The 21,721-nt window shown below is 33.9% G+C and overlaps 1 long non-coding RNA gene across 1 annotated transcript in view; it reads left to right on the forward strand.

Moving 5' to 3' along the window:
• The window catches only part of LOC144577995 (uncharacterized), a 278,989-nt gene that overhangs the window by 177,548 nt on the left and 79,720 nt on the right, over positions 1-21,721 (forward strand). The window lies entirely within an intron of this gene.

The following is a 21,721-nucleotide window of genomic DNA, read 5'->3' on the forward strand; positions in this document are numbered from 1 at the left end:
TTTTTCACTTTTCCAACTTGCTTCAAATGCCAGACAACCACAGATTGGTCGATGTTGAGTTCTTCGGCAAATTCTCATGTAGTTGTAAGAGAATTTGCTGTGACAATTGCTCTTAATTGGTTGTTGTCAACTTCTAATGGCAGGCCGCTATGCTCCTCATCTTCAAGGCTCTTGTCTTCTAGCAAAACTTCTTGAACCACCACTGCACTGTAGGCTTATTAGTAGTTTCTGGGCCAAATGCACTGTTGATGTTGCGAGTTGTTTCTGCTGTTTTTCAAATAAGAAAATTGCTCAAATTTGCTTTTTGTTGAACATCACTTCAATAGTCTAAAATGAACAGCAAGTAATAAGCCACCAGTAAAAAATCGTAAAGCAAGAAATGCCCATTAAAATAATGTGTACCATAACCATATTTATTTCATAATATATTCCAATATCAAACAGTAAAGTTCAACAATGCAAAAACCACAATTACATTTGCACCAACCTAAATATGTATATAAAATATATACCCAGCTATGATATACACAAAAGTCTTTAAGGAAATGTTAATATACCTACCTTTCTATACCTCTCTATCATGATCATTTATCTATTTATATCTGTCTATCTCTACAATATTCTCTAAAGTTTTCTCCCCTTGTTATTTAAAGAGAAAAAATGGGAATGAAGTGTATGGGTGTCTAGAATCCTGTGTGGCTAAGTACTTAATATTTCTAGACTTTGACCTGTAAGTGCTTACACAAAGGGATGTGCTGCTGCACTTGCTCAAGTTGCTAAGCTTAACACTGTGAGGTTAAAAAGTTTGTCTGATGTCTCACAGCTAGTAGAACAATAGACGTTAACTAAGCTCTGGCAGCATGAAAATGAGTCATTTTTCTACTTTTCTGCATTTTCAAACAAAAGAGATATAAACCATTCACCCCTAACGGTGCTCAACTTAGTGTTTCACTATCTAAAAAATGTAAAGATACCCCCTTTCAGAACATGCAGTGCTTTTTATATTGTATGAATCCTTTAAAGAGAGAAATATATTTCTAGACTCTAAAATCTTTTTCCACTCCCTGGATTTTTTTCAACTTTTTCCTCAACAAATATTTATCATCACTGTCTTGGTTCATTTTATGTTGGTATAAGAGTATACTTGAAGCTGTGTAACTTACAAAGAAACAGGTTTATTTGGCTCATTATTCTGGTAGCTGAAAAGTCCAAGATTGGGCAATTCCATCTGGTGAGGCCTCGGGATGCTTCTATTCATGGTGGAAAGCAGAAAGGAACCAGAGCTGTGCTAAGAAATGTCATGGACAAAGAGAAAGTAAGAGAGATAGAACTAAGGAAGACACACAAAGATAGAGCTACGGAACAACACACTGAAGAAAACTAATCAATTCCCAGAAGGCAAGAACTTACTTTATAGAAGAACATTAATCTATTAATAAAAATTCTGTTCCCACAATCAATACACTTTCTACTAGGCCCCACCTCCTGAATGCTGTGACACTGGAGATCAAATTCCAACATAAGTTTTTGTAGAAACAAATCATATTGAAACCATAGCAATTGCTTCCTATGGATATTTCAATGTGTCAAGTAGTAATGATAAAGCAGTCAGTAAGACGTACACTGCCCAAATTGGATAGATTTCATGAACTAAATAAAAATTATAGTATTTTCAAAATTTTATATTTTAATTATGAGCAGTGTTACAAAGGGAAAATATAGTGTTAAATCAAAGGGTAATATTGGAGACTCACCAAATATGTATAGTAGCCATAGCTAGGTAATCATTCTTTGAAGTAAAATTTTAGCTTAACTTTGAAGAATGAATAAAAATGTATTAGGTACAAAAAAAAAAAAAAAAGAAGATAAATATAGGCAGAACAATGCTTCTGAAAGTCTTGCATCGGGAAAGAGCATTTGTTCTCTGGAATCACCCACAGTTAAGAAGCTGTGGAAAAGCATTGGGAATTCATTAGATTTTAGCTACAGTAAATGACTACTCTTGACTCTTGCTAAGGTTTTGGTTGTTTTTGATTGTTTGTTTGTTTTTTGAGATGGAATTTCTCTCTTGTTACCCAGGCTGGAGTGCAATGGCGTGATCTTGGCTCACCGCAACCTCCACCTCCTGGGTTCAGGCAATTCTCCTGCCTCAGCCTCCTGAGTAGCCAGGATTACAGGCATGCGGCACCATGCCCAGCTAATTTTTTGTATTTTTAGTAGAGAAGGGGTTTCACTATGTTGACCAGGATGGTCTCGATCACTTGATCTTGTGATCCACCAGCTCAGCCTCCCAGAGTGCTGGGATTACAGGCTTGAGCCACCACGTCCAGCCCAAGTTTTTGGTTTTTATAGGCCATCCGTACTATATTCTATCCAGGCATCCCAAAGTTTTAAACTCTCTTTATTTAAACTAAACACCATCCTCCTCTTTCTAATTTTTTTTCATTTACCATGCATTCTCTATTTCTACTCCTCAAAATCATGCATCTAATCTTTTTTGAACATTATGCCCAGTTTATGTAGATTTTATTTTATTTCCATTGACAATTTACTGCATCCCTTTGTTACCCCAATGTGTTCTATTATTTGTTTATTTAATAGCCTCTGTTTTCAGATCAGTTTTAGGTTCACAGTAAAACTGAACGAAAACTACACAGTTTCCAATTATCATCTTCCCCCAACACTCGTAACCTCTTCTGCAATCAACATGCCACAGCACTGTGGTAATAATACATATTTTGGAATTGATGAATCAATACTAACACATCATTATCAGCCAAAGTCTATGGTTGATATTATAGTTCATTCTTAGCATTATGTATTCTGTGGGTTTTCACAAATATGTAATGACATAACATGTATCCATCATTGTAGTATCATAAAGAATAGTTTCACTGCCCTAAAGACTCAGTCCTTTTCCTCTTTATTACGTTCCTCAATCTGAATTGGGTCTTGTTTCATTTTTATTTATTTTTCCCATTCTGCCCATGCATTGCTGCCACATCAAGTTGGCAAAAGCTCAAAGCAAGTCATGCCCATATTCCAGAAACTCTAGGAGCTCCTCATGAATTTTTCACTTAACTACATGCTGTGAAGTTCAATCTTTGAACTCCTTGCTAACCCTTGTACCATCACATTCCATGACTACTCTCCTCTACACTATTGCCAATCAAAATGGATCACTTTACTTATGTTTTTGTTCATGCTGTTTCCTTTATCTGAAATACCCTTTTTCAATGTTTTCCATAATAATTCCAAAGTCCATCACTCCTTAAATAATCATCTCAAAGATACTAATATTGTGGGTGTCCTTTCTTGTTATTATAAATAAATGTGTTATCTAATATTTTAGTCTAAATGCAACACTGCTTACAAACTTTTTACAATCAGTCTCCATTGTAGAGTAGTGATTTATCTAAATAATTAGAGAGTATATACTGAGCACAAAGACAAACCTTACTTATCTTTGTATCCTCCAATAATACTATCTCAGTACTTTGGATTGGTAGTTTTCTTAAAGTTCTAGTTCCAAAACATTTAAAAAATTCACTTGTAAGGCAGAAGAAATTTAAATTTCTAATTAAATTTTTATATATTTAGAGAAAATATACGAAAAAGACAAAAATCAAGAGCACTGTAAAAAATAGGAAATGATAAAAAGATAAAATAAGTGAGGTAGAAAAGTTTAATGCCTTTTTAGAGTACATTATTTTATTTTATTATTATTTATTTCAATAGGTTTTTGGAAAACAGGTGGTGTTCGGTTACATGAATAAGTTATTTAGCCGTGATTTCTGAGATTTTGGTGCACCCATCGCCCAAGCAGTGTACATTATACCCAATGTGCAGCTTTTATCTCTCATCCCCCTCCCACCCTTTCCCTAAGTCCCCAAAATCCATTGTATCAATATCATGCCTTGCATCCTCATAGTTTAAGCTCCCAAATACGAGTGAGAACATATGATGTTTGATTTTCCATTCCTGAGTTACTTCACTTAGAATTATAGTCTCCAATTCCATCCAGGTTGCTGCAAATGCCATTATTTCATTACTTTTTATGGCTGAGCAGTATTCCATGGTATACATATACCATGCATTCTTTATCTACTCATTGATGAAAGGGCACTTAGGCTGGTTCCATAATTTTGCAATTGCTAATTGTGCTGCTATAAACATGCATGTGCAAGTATCTTTTTAAAATAATGACTTCTTTTCCTCTGGGTAAATACCTAGTAGTGTGATTGCTGGATCAAATGGTAGATATACTTTTAGTTCTTTAAGGAATATCCACACTGTTTTCCATAGCAGTTGTACTAGTTTACATTCCTACCAACAGTGTAGAAGTGTTCCCTTTTCACCATATCAACATTTATTATTTTTGATCTTTTGATTACGGCCATTCTTGCAGGAGCAAGTTGGTATCACATTGTGGTTTTGATTTGCATTTCTCTGATCATTAAGGATATTCAGCATTTTTTTCATATGTTTGTTGACCATTTGTATATCTTCCTTTGAGAATCGTGTATTCATGTTCTTTTGATGGAATTTTTTTTTCTTGCTGATTTGAGTTTCTTGTAGATTCTGGACATTAGTCATTTGTTGGGTGTATAGATTGTGAAAATTGTCTCCCACTATGTGGACTGTCTGTTTACTCTGCTGATTATTTCTTTTGTTATGCAGAAGCTTTTTAGTTTAATTAAGCCCCATCTATTTATCTTTCTTTTTGTTGCATTTGCTTTTGGGTTCTTGGTTGATATCATTTGATTGTGTTCCCACCAAAATCTCATCTTGAATCTCCACATGTTGTGGGAGATCCAGTGCGAGGTAACTGAATCATGGGGGAATATATTTCCTGTCCTATTCTTGTGAAAGTGAATAAGTCTTGCAAGGTCTGATGGAATTACAAAACTTCCCTTTATAAGCCCATCGATGGGTTTATTTGAGATCTCTCCCCTCTTTACTCACCTCCATCCATGTAAGACATGACTTGCTCCTCCTTGCCTTCCACCATGTTTGTGAGGCCTACCCAGCCACATGAATTATAAGTCCAATTTGTAAATTGCCCAATCTTGGGTATGACTTTATCAGCAGCATGAAAATGAACTAATAAAGTAAACTGGTACCAGTAGAGTGAAGCACTGGTGAAAAGATACCTGAAAATGTGGAAGTGACTTTGAATTTTCACCTGTTGTGGGAGGGATTTGATAGGAGGTAGTTGAATCATGGGGGCAGGTCTTTCCCTTGCTATTCTCACGACAGTGTATAAGTCTCACAAGTACTAATGAGTTTATAAAGAGGAGTTTCCATGCACAAGCTCTCTTCTCTTTGCCTGCTACCAACCATGTAAGATGTAACTTGTTCCTCCTTGCCTTCTACCATGATTGTGAGGCCTCCCCAGCTACGTGGAACTGTAAATCCATGTCATATAGCCAAAGTATCCACACTTCAATAAAAAAATCACTTACAACAAGAATCTCAACAATATCTTTGGGATCTAGATTATGGAGAGTTCATGTGCTTGACACAAAAACACAATCCATATAACAAAATATTGATTGGACTTCATCAAAATTTAAAACTTTTGTTCTCTGAAAAATCCTGTTAAGAGTAGATGAAAAGACAAGTTAAAGTCTGATAGAAAATATTTGCAAGCAACATATTTGAGCAAAATATTGCAAGCAACATATCTAAAATACAGAACACTCAAAACTCACCTGTAAAGACCCAAACCATCCATCTGAAAATGGCAAAAGATAAAAAGAGATCTTTTGAGAAAGATAATATAGAGACGGCAAACAAGCACATGAAAAGATGTTACACACCTTTAGTCATCTGTGAAACGCAAATTCAAACCATAAAGAAATATGATTGCACACCTACTACAATAGCAAAGATAACAATAAAAAAATATGGCCAATACCAAATACTGCCAAGGATATGAAGAAATTTAAACACACATGTAATGGTGGTAATGTAAGACGAAAAGCAGTTTGAAAAACTATTTGGTAGTTTCTTAAACACCTATACCTGCAATTTCTATATGACTTATCAATCACATTCTTCAGCATTTATCTCGGAAAAATAAAAATGTATACTTGTACAAAATCCTGTCTATGAATGGTTACAGCAACTTTATTTATAATTGCCAAAAACTAGAAACAGCACAGATGTCCTTCAATGGATAAGTGGTTAAACCATGGTACATTCACACCATGGAATACCAGTCAGCTCTAAGTAGGAATGAACTACTGATACACAACTTGAATGGCCATTGAGAGAATTATGTTGGAAAAAAAGGGTCAATCTCAAAAGGTTACATCTGTTTGCACTTACATAAAATTCATGAAATGGTAAGATTTTAGCAATGAGGTAGCAATTAGTGGTTTCCAGGCATTAAGTACTAGAAAGGGTAAGTTTGGGGGAAAAAAGCACATACAAAACGAAAAGGCCAAGATGAGGAATCATATGATGATGGCAATGTTCTGTACCTTGTGTCAATTTAATAGTCTTCCTGTAGTAGTATATTATAGTTTTGAAAGTTGTTACCATTGAGGCATATTGGTGAAAGCATACAAGAGATCTCTGTATTATTTCTTGTATCTGCATGTGAATCTATAATTATCTCTACATTTAATAATTTAATATAAAAGCATCAAAATAAAACAACAACCACAAAAATCACCACACTAAGTTGAGAAAGAGGTCATAAATAAAGGAAAAATGTTCTATGTAGCAGCTTTAACAATTTCTCAGCTCTTTATAGAAGGGATCCTCATATTTTAGTTTTGCACTGGGCCCCACAAATTATGTAGCTGATACTATTTCAAGAAGATGTGTTTGCATTTTGTCCTACTTTTCTGAAACTTCCAAAAAAATGTGTAAGACTACTAACTGTGACAACTTAGAAGCGATTTGCTGTCTGCTATGTCTATCTTAAAGGATTTTCAGTTCTGTTTTAGGTTTAAAGAGTAATCCTGTTCCAAATCGCAGTATTCTCTCCAATTTATTCACTTTGCCTTTCCTTCAGATGTCCCTCTCTCTCTGTCTTGTCTCATCTCCCATCAACCAGGTTCCACAATTCCATTCTGAGTCCTGAATCATTTCACTATACACCATATAGAGGTTCTCTTTCTAATCATGCCCCAGTAAATTGTTGTCTTTTGTGTTTCTACTTCCAAGAATCTATACCTTCTAGCGTAGAAAATGTTCAAAATTCAGAGCTTGCAAAATCACATATGCTTAAGGAACAAATGAGCAATGAAATTAAATGAAATGAGCTGTGAATAAGAAGGAAGGTATCAGTAGGGATTATGTTGAATCTGCTTGCAAAGCTGGGGTCAGCAGTCTTTATCTCTTTGACTGTAAGGTGGTATCACCTGGAAGGATTTTTATAATATCCTGCTTCAGAAACAATTCAGGAACAATTAAGTCAGAACCTATGTGATTACAGTCAGGCATAGTATTTTTTTAAAGTTATCCAGGAGAGCAGATGTGCAGGTAAGGTTAGAAAATCATAATCTTTTTTCCCAAATGTAAATAAGCATAAGAACTACCTGAACAGGTTTTATAAAGGAGGATTACCCAGATAATTTCTCAGGAAATTCTACATGAAAGAAATGGATAATTCTCAGAAATCCTCATTTTAGCAATGCCTCCCCACTATTACACATGCTGGGTCATTTAGGTTCAAAGTGTTTATCAATGAAAATCTCAGATTCACTGTTTTAAATAAACACATCTCTCCTAGCATAATATTGAATAAGGGTTCTGGATTACCCTACTCTGATATATTTGCATTTTCATGAGGTTAAATTTCTAATAAGCTTCTTAAATAACGGGTATGTGCATAAAGATCATAGACTGTAATATGAGTTTTGATAGTGGGTAGATGGACTGATTTTAGCTCTTTTAATTGTTATGTAACTGTATATAAGGTATGCTCTATTATGAGGTGTAAGACTGATCAAAAACTGGTATGAGGCTGGGCGCAGTGGCTCATGCCTGTAATCCCAGCACTTTGGGAGGCTGTAGTGGGCAGATTACTTGAGGTCAGAAGTTTGAGACCAGCCTGCCTAACATGGAAAAACCCTGTCTTTATTAAAACACAAAAATTAGTTGGCCGTGGTGGCAGGTGCCAGTAACTCCAGCTACTTGGGAGGCTGAGGCAGGAAAATGGCTTGAACCTGGGAGGCAGATGTTGCAGTGAGCTGGGATTACACTGTTGTACTCCAGCCTGGGCAACAGAGCAATACTCCATCTCAAAACAAACAAAAAAGCTGGTATGAGATACAAATCTTTTATAACCTTTTGAAGAAAATTATCTATCATTTTTATCACTTACCTAATGCTTTAAGAAAGAAAATTAAGTTCAGGAGGAAGATGGTATCTCCTAGGCAGGGTCACAGATTACCTTCTTGGTTTGTATTAAATACAACAGAGTAGCATATTCAGATTGGATCTTACATGAGTAAAAAGTGTAACAGGGTAAGAGGAGCTACCAGGTATCTGGAGCATGGACAAATGCAGCACTTAAGTATCTGTTCTTTCCCAGGTATATTGCTGGATCACATTTAATTTCCTTTTATCATCATACAACCATAAAAGAAATCCCATTTTATTTTTCTAAGATACAGGGAAACTCAAGCTCAGAGTTTCCTTAAGCAATGTGCTCAAGGTCACAAATGTGATGTTAACTGCAATCATAACAGTACTAATAACACTATAACCCTCACATGCTGAGGTATTATTCAGCATTTTGTTTTACACAAACTGTCTCTTCTGTGCCTCACAACAACCCTAGGATGTTCTATAAGAAAACAGATATATAAAGAGATTAAGAAATGTGCCTAAAGCCTAGTATTAGAAACGACTCTGCTGGAAGTTGAACATGGGAGTCTGTCTCCAGAGCCTCTTTACTAATTCCGTGCATTAATCATAAAGCAGGGTTTGCATTTCTCTACAAGGCAAGGAAACCAGAGCTATATTCATGACAAAGTAATAGGGACCAAAGAGATTACAGGCAGAGAGAAACAGTTAGTGAATAAAGAAGATTTTCTTGTATTTCTACTTGCTCAGTGCTAACTCACAGTGGTTAAGTTATAAAAATACTCAATGGAATAAAAGTATAGTAAAGAACAAGAGATTGGGAGGAAAGAAATAAGGCTTAAATGATACTATTTGCTGGGAAACCAAGGTTCAATTTTTAAAATCTTATAATGCATGGGAGAGGATATTTTTCAAAAGAATATTGGAGAGTGAGAGGTTGAATAAAATCGATATGCCTAGTCTACGTCATGATAGGTTCTTGGTATATACCAGTCTCTATGTTTTTTTTATGATCACTGTTTCATAATATGATCTCATTGTTTTGAGTGGGTGCTTTTGCTAATATTTTTTCTATTTTGTTCTTATATTTTATGTTATATTTTGAGGAGGTAGTATTTGGAGTGGCTGTAATAAGAATATGCATTAAGCAACAAAGATACAGTGGTAAAAGGGTCAATGCAACAATAAAAGATCTTAATACCCAGATACATAAGACCCATAACGAGATTTAGACTCAACGAGACAGAAAATTAATAAGAATATCCAGGACTTCAACTCAGATCCGGAACAAGTAAACTCAATAAATATTTATAGCATTCTCCATTTTAAATACACAAAATATTGATCGGCCATTATTAATACCCATTTTTAGAATGAAGCAATATTCCTGTTCTCTCTCCCTCTTTTTCTTCCTCTTTCTTCCTCTCCTTCTCTCCTTTTTTTACTTTTCAACATCCTAGTTCCTCACCTCTACTCAATACATTCCTCTGAACACCTGATTCCTTGTGATTCTCCCGTCCTACTGAAACCTCCAATCCATAAATAAATAAATAAATAAATGAGAATATGCATTATCAAAAATTAAAAAGCAACTGAATGGGATGTTTTCAGGCACTGAAGCATTGGTGAAAAGGGGGAGAAAAAGGTAATGTTAGAGAAATCTTTTCAATTCTAGGAATCTATACCTATCAGAAACTCAATGAACATCAGTAGAAACACACCTGATCACTTAGTGAAAAAAATGATTGTTTATGATGCTGAGTGGAAGTACAGGACACATCTGGTCCTTGTTTCAAATTACAACTATCAATGGGTATTTTTCCTTGAGATGTTCCTCTGTCCTGATCACCTTCAATTTACAGAAGTCAATTAATAAATGTTTTTACTAAGTTTAAATATGAGAAAAATGTTGTTGACCAAGGAAAAAAAAATAAACAAAACAACCCTATTCATGGGTAGCTGACTACAATGAATACTTTCTCATATGAGAGAAGCACACCTGAGTACTGAGTGGATAAAGAGGAAAGTGAGTCATCAGACCAATTAGTCACACCTGAGATGGATTTATATGAATGAGAACACTTAGTTCTGTTCTCAAGACATAAATTATACTCCCCCTTTTATTGATTCCTAATTGTATTATCTTAGGCAAGTAGCTTTGATATTCTAAATATATCCCCATCTATAGAATATAAAAAGCATGATTTTCAAACTTTCAGTGCTTTAAAATTTCCTAACATATTCTTTAAAAGCATGTGTGCAGATTCCATTCAATCCTTTTAGGATGTGGGCAGGCCTCGAGTAGGACCCAAAAATCTAAAACATCTTAAGAAATAAACTTTGATTATTCTTCTATAAAAGTTTTATGTTCACATTTTTAAAAACTGACACTAATATCTTTCAAGTTTATAATAATTATATGCATCACAGTTATTATTTCTCATAAAAATTATACTCTGAAATATTAATATCAAAGATTTTTGAACCAGGGACACAGTTCCCAGGTTGCTGTCAGGGTCATGTTTATTCATAGACCCTCCTAGGTTCTCATGGTCCCTGTATCCTCTTCAAGGAAAAGGAGAATTAGCGTTGGTCCTTTGATTCTTTTTAATAGATGTAGAAAATTTGAAATGGCTCATCAAGGGCTTAGGGATATATTAAATTTTCAGTTTAAAATCTGTTTAAATTACTTTAGAATGATGGTATTCTCAGAAGTTTTGCTTAAATGACAACATTGAAGTCAAATGAGGGAAAAAATACATATACCTTTTCCCATCTCATTTCCTCCAGCTTGTAAATGTGCCTGATATTGTTTTATGCCATATCTACAATTAAACAAATTGTGTATTTTATTTTAATTTAAGGATTAAGATTCAGTGCTCAATTTAAATGAGTTTTGCAATGTTTCCAACTCATAGAGGTAAAAACCATTTAATTTGTCTTAATACACGAAGGAAATGAAAAGCAACAATGCCTTTTGCTTTGCTTATCACAGGGAGCCTTACTCAGTTTTCTGTTTGTTACACTTGCTTGCCCGTCCTTGACTAAAGGGAGTTTATTCAACAAAATGGCATTGTCTGGGGACAATGGGAGGAAAAAATGTGTACAAAGTAATAAGTCTTAGATCGGAGAAATGTCTGCCAGCCTTTTCAAGTTGGAACTGAATTTTGGCAGAGATTTGTGAAATTCTTGCTTGTTATTTTCACATATTTTTGTGTGATATTTGCAGGCTTGAATGAACTGTTAACAGATTGATAAAAAATAAATTTTTTTAAACCCTAGGCTATTCATGCCTTGGTGAACTGGACAGAGACCACATACCATTGTTACTTGAGCAACACTTCATTGGGCCAGCTCAACAAGTTGGCTTCATACACAGCATTCTTATAAATGGAATTTTTCAAGAAGCAGGCTTACCTCCAGATACTATAGAACTGAATGTATAGCTCCAAGGTATTTGAATCAGTTGGCTGTTTTCTCACTGGGTATCTGTCACATAATACCTGAATTTAGAGTATGTCATAATATTGCCCTAATTTTATTTTTGTATTGGGAATTAGGGTTATTTTTGAGGAAATGAAATGGGAAATATAAACCATATTATAATGTATAGTCAGAAGATGGCCAAAACAACTATGTATAAATACAATACAAAGCTATCTTTAATCCATAACTCTGTGAATACTCCCACCCTAAACCCTACCACCATGGCTGCCTTCTTTGTGTCTCTGGAGTCTTTTCTTTATAGCAGAACTAGAGTCAGTATCACAGTCTATGTGGGTACTTGTATAAGATTTACTTAGGTACTTTTTAAGAGTTCTCTTTTTACATTAAATTGTTAGCAATTCATCATCAGTTAGCATGCCCATATTGTATTAATTTTACTACCTACCAAAATATTTGCTTTTAGAGTATAATCAGTAATATTTGTTGAATATAATTACACAATTTTTGAGTTACATGGCATTGTAGATTGTAATACATTATTTAACTCTTTCACTCAAGATGAGGATTTACTATCCCAAAAGGAAGTCCAATTTGCCTGTGTTTACCTGAATGGTTAGTAGTTAATTTATATTAGAATCCATATAGCTTGTACTGCTTCTGAGTCTAACACTTGTACTATAGTCTCTACAACTGGGCTTGGTCATTGTTTAGATAAGCATGTAGTATTCCATCTTGTGATTTTTATTGTTTTTCTCTACTTATTGCCAATTTCTGGCTTTTTTGTAATAGTAATACTGTATTAAATCATTTTAATATAAAAATTCCATTTGGTACGAGTGCTAATATCAAAGAAAAACTTGCACAAAATGCAGACATATTTTTAAGAAAGATGGTTCTTGATTATTTCTCTTTGGAATATTCTAAATAGGGTGTCTGTTTCTAGTCTTCAACCTTTCTCAAATCTTAATTAAATGAGCTGGGGGATTGGAGTGGCTGGAGTTTTTAATTTCATTTTATTTTTCCTTGTTGTATATATTTTCTGTGTACTAGAACTATCAGTTGCTTAATTATACATCTGACTTAACTATTTTGAGGTATTTAAATATGTTTGAGAAGTGGCATAAGAAATTAAACTGGTCTTTTTAATAATATAGAACAAAGTAATAAATACAAAAACAAGATAAGAGCGATGGACAGAGAGAATAGAAGGTGGCTTTGTGACAACAAATTTATAAACCACTTCATCTCTTTTATTCAAAAAAAAACAAAATTATTTCTTTTGAGATTAAAACATAGTTATGAATAAATTTTTGAAAATAAGAAAAAAGCACCTACCGAGGAATCCAAGAAGGCAAGGTATTTGAGTGAAGACATATTTTTCTGGCTATGAATCATAAAAAATGAGAGAGAGAGAGAGAGAGAGAGAGAGAGAGAGAGAGAGAGAGAGAAGTGAACCAACAGGAGCTCAGAGGAAAACTGATAGCATTTTGATAACATTAAGATAACATGAAGACAGCAGTCAGTATGCTGACATCAGGGATTGTAAAAAATAAAACAAATGTTACCATTTTCTCCTATTTACATTAACTATTATTAAAGGTATGTTCATGGAAAAGAAGAAATGCTGGGGAGGGGTAGGAGAAAAAAACTAAACTTAATTGAGCATCTACCACATGCAAAACTCTTCATATAAGGAAACAACACATATTTTTTATTTAAGCTTTCTAACGCCCTTTTAAGTGGATATTATTTTGCTTGCTTTGCAGTTTGAAGAATTATATTTCCAATGGGATGATACAACTTTTTCAAATCTATACAACATAAGTTAAAGGATTTCTAACCTGAAATGTCCTCACACACCTCTTTTTATTATGATGTATTACCTATAAAGAGGTGAGAAGTTATTAATTACATTGTTGAGCAATTATATTTACTTCATGTGCTGTGTTGTGCATGTCATAACATTTTACTGTGATCTCAACATTAAAAATAAGTGTCATTTATCCCAACTTATAAATGAGATAAAAAAGTTAAAGTCTGTGTTTCCCAAACACTGATTCACAGAAGGGTATTGCTTGTGGTAAAATTTTCCTCATTTTCTATTTGTATAATAGAAAAAAAGGCATTAAAAATAAATATAATAATAACATAGTGATTTTTCCCGTGTTTGAGAGTTAAGACATCCTTTACTTTTTATTTTTGAAATACTTGTAATAAGATAGCAATTGTTACTGGTTATGCCAGGATGCTGGCTTATGTATGAATCTAGTTAATGTTCAGTAGAGCCCAAAACCATAACTTTGAAGGTTATCTTTTGTACCAGAAAGAAATTATTTGCATCTCTACTTGACAAACATCAGAAAGTTGATATTTGTTTTTACAGAATTTTAAAATAGGCCAATCAATACAAATTATATTAAAATTGCAACCCTGGAATTGCATTAGGAAAACGACAACAACAAAAAAAAACACCCAGTAATTTCTTTGCATATTTTTAAGTTACATATAATTTTTCTGACAGGAGAAAGTAATTTTGGGGATCTTAACGTTTATCTTCAACTAATTCAGTGTAAATTGTGAAGCAACGGGCCAATATCAATTGTGAAAGAGATGACACAGAGACCATTTGCAATGAGCCAGCTGTTCCTTAGATCATTGAAAACACAAATTTAGATGATTTCTTGAATATAACATAGGAGTTGCTTCAGGCCCTTTTGGGTCTTCAAGAAAGATTAAGTACAACTGGGTAAAAACCAGCGGAGAAATTCTGTTGTCTATTCTTTAAGAAAAAGCCAGACTGCACAAGTTATTCTCATTTTAACATTAGAGACTACGTTCTGAGAAGCCAAACAAATTGGCAACTTGGAGTTGAAACTGACTTAAATCTTTACAAAGGGACGGAGAACTAAAGAAAATAAAGTGAAAAATCAGATAATGTCACTTGTTATTACAATTTGAGAGGCTCCCCACCACTTAAAATCCAAACTCCACCCCAAGGCTGACATAAAGTCCTGCAGAATCTGGCTTCTGGATCTTTCTCTGGCCTCATCTCTTCTCATTTACTGCTCTCATTGCCCTTCAGCCACAGTGGCTGAGCACATGCTTTTACAATATGCTACCACAATCGCTCCTAAGAATTTTTAGCTATATCACACAGTTTCACTCTGAACCACACATTTCTATTTTTTTAGTCTGGTAGAAAACACATAACATGATATGTACCCTCTTAACAAATGTTTAAGTGTATAATACAGTATTGTTAACAATAGTCACAGTGTTGTTTGACACATCTCTAGAATTTTATTTTGTTTTAAATAATTTATTAAAGCAAGATTGATATTAAAAAGTCAATGTTTCATTTAAACAAGGATCAATAATAAGCATTTGAGGTAATGGATAGGTTAATTAGCTTAATTCAATCATTCCACAGTATATACATTTATTACTGCATCACTTTGTACACCATAAATATATATAGTCATAATTTGTCAATATCCAATTTTTAAAAGCTGTACACTTTTAATGTACACAACTTGATGTGTTTGGAGATAAGTATACCCCTGTGAAACCATGACTACAATCTATGCAACAAAGTTCTCCATCATCTGTAAAAGTTTCCTCATGTTCTATTCACTATTATTATTATTAATTATTACTGATAAGAATGGTTAACATAAGGTCTCCCATCTTAGCAAATTTTTCAGGGTACAATACCATATTGTTAACTATACCTCTATATTAATCAAAGGGTACAAAGTTTCTGTTATACAAGACAGATAAGTCCTAGAACTTTTTCTGCTTGCATGACTGATACTCAGTAGCCACTGAACTGGCAACTACTCATTTCCCCTTCCCCTCATCTTGTAATCACCATTCGACTTTGTTGACTACTTAAGTTATTCAAGTAAGGGAAATCATGAAGTGTTTTTTGAAACTGGCTTATATCACTTAACATAATGTCCTGAAGTTTCAGCCATGCTTTCACAAATGGCAAAATTTTCTTTTGTGGAGCCTAATAATATTCCATTGTATATATCTACCACATTTTCTTCATTCATTTATCCATTGATGGACATTTAAGTTGTTTCCATATCTTGACTATCATGAAGAGTGCTGCAATGAACATGAGGCTGCAGATATTTTGTGGAGCTTTCTGATTTCAATCCTTTTGATAAATATCCAGAAATGAGTTGGATGAATCGTACAGTAGTTCCAGAAAACCTCAATACTGTTTTTCCTAACAGCTGAAGTATTTTGCATTTCTACCAATACTGCACAAGGGTTCCAATGGCTCACATCCTTATCAGCACTTGTTATTTTCTAGGCATTTTAGAAAATCATCATTCGAACAGATATGATGCAATATTTTGTTTTTTTGACTTACATTTCCATGATGATTCATGACAGCTGGGCATGTTTTATATACTTGTTGGTTATTTGTATGTCTTTTTGAGGGAAATATCTATTCAAGTCCTTTACCATTTATTTATTTACTTGCTAACTACTAACCTATAGGAATTTCTTATACATTTTGCATATTAACTTCTTATCAGATATACAATATTGCATGTCTTCAGGTCCTTCATCTGTATAGAGGGTTAGTGATATTACTTACTGCATGGTGTTATTGAAGGTTTGAATTAATATTCATAATATGCTCAGAAATGTGTTTGCTCAACAATCAATATGTTACACAACAGTAACAGGATAAAGAATAAAAAATCGCATACAGAAAAATCATTTAACACAATTTAATACCTTTTCATGATAAAAAGCACAAATTAGTGATAGAAGGATATTATATCAACATAATAAAAGTCACATATGAAAAGCTCATAGCTTACAACATACTCAGTGGTAAAAATGAGAAGCTTTTCCTATAAGATCAAGTAGCTGTTGCTTTTACACTTGCGGATCTTCCTGCCTGTAATGCTTCTCCTCTGGAGAATTACAAAACGTATTTCTTTAGTTTATTCAAACCATTACTCATTTGTCACCTTATGGAGGCTTTCCTACTCAGTCTCATGTAAATGAAAATCACCTACATGCTTGTCTCGCTCACTCGCTTTGATTTCTTTGATTACTCTTCTAAGTTAGTAAAGCGCAGATTCAGATTCAAACAAAAACAGTCAGTTTATAGAACAAACCCTCAAGTGGCACTTAGTATGTGCCAGGTATTATTCTAATTGGTCAAAGTGGTTTCCGCATAGTAAAGCATGAGCAGAGGGAAACAAACCTCTTGAACACTGAACTGAGGAAGGAAGAGGTTTTTTATTCATCTGGGAGCTATGGAGGCCTACAGCCCCATTCACGGAGCTCCCCAAGAACCAGTTTCTTTCCCCTATTATAGGCTTACAATGCAAAAAGGACAACTGCGGTGAAACTATGTAATTGTCCATTGACTCGACGTCTGACCTTACAATCTTTTAGCTTCATTGATTTGCTAATTCATATGCAGCGTGAGCAGGAACAGGCAGGGGAGGGGGCTTGCAGAGGCAAGACAAAGGCAGTAAATTATTTGTTGGCAAAGGTATTTCCAGGAGGGAGCTTTGGTCGTGCAAACGTGGGGGACATGACCCAGTGGGCTCCAGCTGTAACATTCATTTGCAACTCTTTCAAGGCTTATAGACAGCAGAGATGCTGGGAACCAAAAGGGAGTCATTGTCCCCGTCCTGGGGTCTCTTTATGGCCTGGTCAATGGCGTTAGCAAGTCGCCTAACCATGAATTCAAGCTCTTTCATATTTTATTTCTTTTTCACCATCCTTCCAATTCAAAGGGGAGGGGAGGGAGGAGGTGGAGACGGAATTGGAAGGAGGCAAGGGGGTTCTCCTCTTTCAATAGCAAATCGCTTAATCCTTACATCAACTCTATGATATACTTTCTAATGTCACATTTTCTGATGCTGAAACTGTGTCATAAAGAGGCTCAAGCACTGGGTCATCAGGCAGTGATTCTTCTAATATCTAAATGCTAAGATGAATCAGTAGAGTTAATATTCAAACACAGTTTGACCAAATAATCCAAGCTTTTAACCACTAGATATTTCATTTTTTAAAAAGTGTACAAGATGTCTTGATTTTGAGCATTGTTTTGTAAGTCAAAGCTTAAGAATGAATTTTAGTGAATCAGTTTAATCCATATCCATTTTATCCATTTTAAATAATATTGATTTTTTTCCTTTAAAATTGGCCATTTTGTAACCCAGAGACTCATGCTGCCTATCTATTAATCATGGCATATATATGTTACTTTTGTCTGAAACAGGCATTTCTCCCTGACCTCTTAGAGACCCACAAAAGCCAAGATGCAGTAAATGAATATTTGGTCAAATATATTCTCATTGATTCTGAGAGTGTGCTTTCCTTGAGCTGAGCTGGCGTTTTATTAATACAGAGAGAAAAAATATCAAAATTAATTATTAAACCCTGAAATACCAACATCAATCTCTACCAATCAACATTATTAATCTTCAAACTATCAATACCCATCCATCCTCCATATTAATGTTTCATTCAATTCTATTTTATTTTTAATTAAGCAGATTCTATTGTACAGAATTTAATTGACATGTGACAAATAGTATGAAAATTTCTAATCTTAAAATAGTTGGGTATCAACAGAAAAAAATACAAGTTAAAGGAATTTAATGTTGAGTTCTAGAAATGGCAGATAACAATTTCAAGAAAAACACAGTCTTCACTGAATGAAATATTTAAAATAAAAATAATCAATATCATAATAAAAATATTTGTTTGGGTGTATAATGAATAGTCATAAAGAAACCTGACATAGATTAGGGATTCCTTTTACTTCAGACACATGCATAATATAAACTTTTTTTAGTGTCTTAAACATGTGGTAGGTGCTAAATAATTATAAAATGAATTACCAAAAGGTGAGTTAACAAAAGTGGTCATTTTCTCATTTTGTCTTTCTTGAGGTCAATTACTGACTCTTAAATAGAAAATGTGTATAATTCACCAGACTCCGCTACTATAGATTTCATTTATTATCTTCATTTCTATTTATTTAAAAGAGATCCAATTATATAAACAGATTTTCAAGATGTAAAGCTAGCTATAGGAAAGAAAGGAACAAAAAGTATACAGAATTTTGTGTTTTTTATCACTTATAAAGAGGGATTAGGGACACAGGCTAAATGAAATACCAAACCTAAGCCTACGTAATGAAAAAGAATAGACCTCCTTTGAATGAGAGTCTAACTCGAGGTAATTTAGCTAGTCTTCCTTGTCAATGTTCCATTCACCCAGAGAATAGGTGTTGTTAAATATAGAAAGGCTTCCATTAAAAATCCTGTGGAAGAATCTTTTCTTTTCTGATTTCTTCTAGATCTCTCTCACAATCTTAAAATGATTAAGTTAATCAATTGGAGTAGCACACTCTTATGTAAATCATTGTCTCCAAAACCCAAACAGACACAATGAGTATTATATTTCTTATTACTGACAAAATGTGAAAAGTTATACAGACCATCTTCATTTTGTAGGTAATGATACACATGCCACAAATAATGCCTCCTCTAAGAGATATAATATAATTTGATTGAACTTTGCATATGGAAAGTATAGACCAACTCACCAACTCACTTGGTGTGGGGATATGGTGGGGAAATAAGAAAATGCCATTTCAGCAACAAAGAAGACTTACTCAAAACATATAATTGATAGTTATCATACTATCCTTTCCAGTTATATCTAGTATTTACCAATTCTTGCTATGAAATTGTTTTCCATCATTATGAGCTTGGTAAAAATACAGCTTGAACAAGTGATATTTGGGTTATAGACAAGCAAAACATTTTATTTTGTGCTTCAATTATGAAGAGCTTATTCATTAAATAAGAAAAACTACTCTCAGAGTCTTCAGGATATATATTTCCTGATAATGGAAAAGGTTGTCAGACATTTTTGTAATAAATGAGCAGATAATAAGAATATTATAATAAACACTTATCCCCTTATGCTTAGTATAAGGAAGTAGACCAATGTCTTTGTTAGGACAGGGGAACAATAAATATCGAATACATTTGCTGGTATGGATAAATTTCAAGGAATATGCCCTGCCATAAATATGTGTGTGTGTGTGTGTGTGTGTGTGTGTGTGTGTGTGTGTGTAAAAAATATATGTATGTATTTGTTTATATATATATATATTTTCAACTTTTATTTCTGTGTACCTTTCTAATGCCTTTTATTTTTTTCTCCCTTCCTTTATTCATTTCTATCCTTTATATTTTCACACAATATGAGACACTTTATTGAGCAAATTTTGTAACTAGTGCATGAATACAGGTTAAAAAGTGGAGTCAGGTTTATGGATACAGGGCAAAAAAGGCTGATCACCAAAGTTTAGTATCCTTCATTAGATTCATTGAGACTTGACTTTATGCCAGGTACTGTGCTGGGAAGTTAAAGCCTGTGTTCTAGCTGAAGAAACTGAAATGTGTTTTTCAGGATTCTCCAGACTCTCATGTACCTGCATTCAATGTAATTTTCTTCCCTGGGATACTGATACCCATTTCCTAAGTTGTTATTCAGGCATCATTTATCCTGAAGGTCTTCTCTAGTTCCATCAATCTATGTGAGGTTACCCTACCATAAGTTTATTTGTAATATATTTACTTGTTAATACCATATATCTTACTTTTGATCTACTCTTATATTACGTGAGAAAAAAATCTCTTCATATACCTTTATGCCACCTGAGTCTGTATTTTCATAGGTTTCCCAGAACAGACTGTTCTCCTACACTCAGAGATTTTTGTAGTAATGCTTCTTTTAGTTCTCTGGTAAATCTCTACATGGAAATTTTTAACATAAGCAAATAATTAAGATAAGGAAGATATTTTCTTCTCTTATTAATACATAATCATGATTTCTAAATATTAACTACATTTAAACTGCATTAAAGTAATGCATAAAATATTTGTATGCAATTTTGAAATTATGGGGTCTTACCACTAAGCATAAATATAAGGGCCAGGTGCTGTGGCTCACGCCTGTAATCCAGCATTTTGGGGGGCCTAGGCAGTCAGATCACAAGGTCAGTAGTTCGAGATCAGCCTGGCCATTATGGAGAAACCCTGTCTCTACTAAAAATACAACAACAACAACAACAAAATTAGCTGGGTGTGCTGGCACATGCCTGTAATCCCAGCTACTGGGGAGGCTGAGATAGGAGAAATGCTTGAACCCAGGAGGCAGAGGCTGTAGTGAGCCAAGATTGCACCACTGCACTCCGGCCTTGGCAACAGAGTGAGACTCCATCTCAAAGTAAATAAATCTATGTTAATTCTGTGGGGGGGAATATTTTGTAGTTTTTGTATATAAGAAAACACTAAATATTACATTAGAAATCCATGTTTTTACCAAAAGCTTAAAAAGTAGTAGAGAAATAACTAAAGCCTACTTCTGTTCTCAGCTTGAATTATAATGCAGATTTTTGTTTTGCTTTGTTTGTTTCATAGTCTTCTCTAGGATCATGGATTAAAACTTACTACCATGAGTCATGGTCCTCAAAAAGGGAGCAATTTTTTAAGCACCTAACCAAAAATTTAACATGTGTTAAAGGATTCTACTACAATACAAGTCCATTATACAACCATTCAACAGACTTCATGAATAGAAATTATAATACTACTTAAGATTAATCAAACATAGAAAATACTGTATATTTATGTGAACATAAATGCATTATTATATAGTATTTTGCAAAGTGTAATGGTGAATTAAAATTGGTTTTATATCATACTTTATATCATATTTTCTTTGAAAATATATGTTTATTTGAGATTTTTCTCAAAACTTTCTCCTCTTTAACAAGTGTTTTAGTACGTTTGGACAACTATAACAAAATACCATAAAGTGGGTGGCTTATAAACAAATTAAATTTGTCTCTCACAGTCTAGAGTCTGGGAAGTCCAAGATC

Source organism: Callithrix jacchus, chromosome 10 (assembly GCF_049354715.1).
Source record: "Callithrix jacchus isolate 240 chromosome 10, calJac240_pri, whole genome shotgun sequence".
Taxonomy (NCBI): domain Eukaryota; kingdom Metazoa; phylum Chordata; class Mammalia; order Primates; family Cebidae; genus Callithrix; species Callithrix jacchus.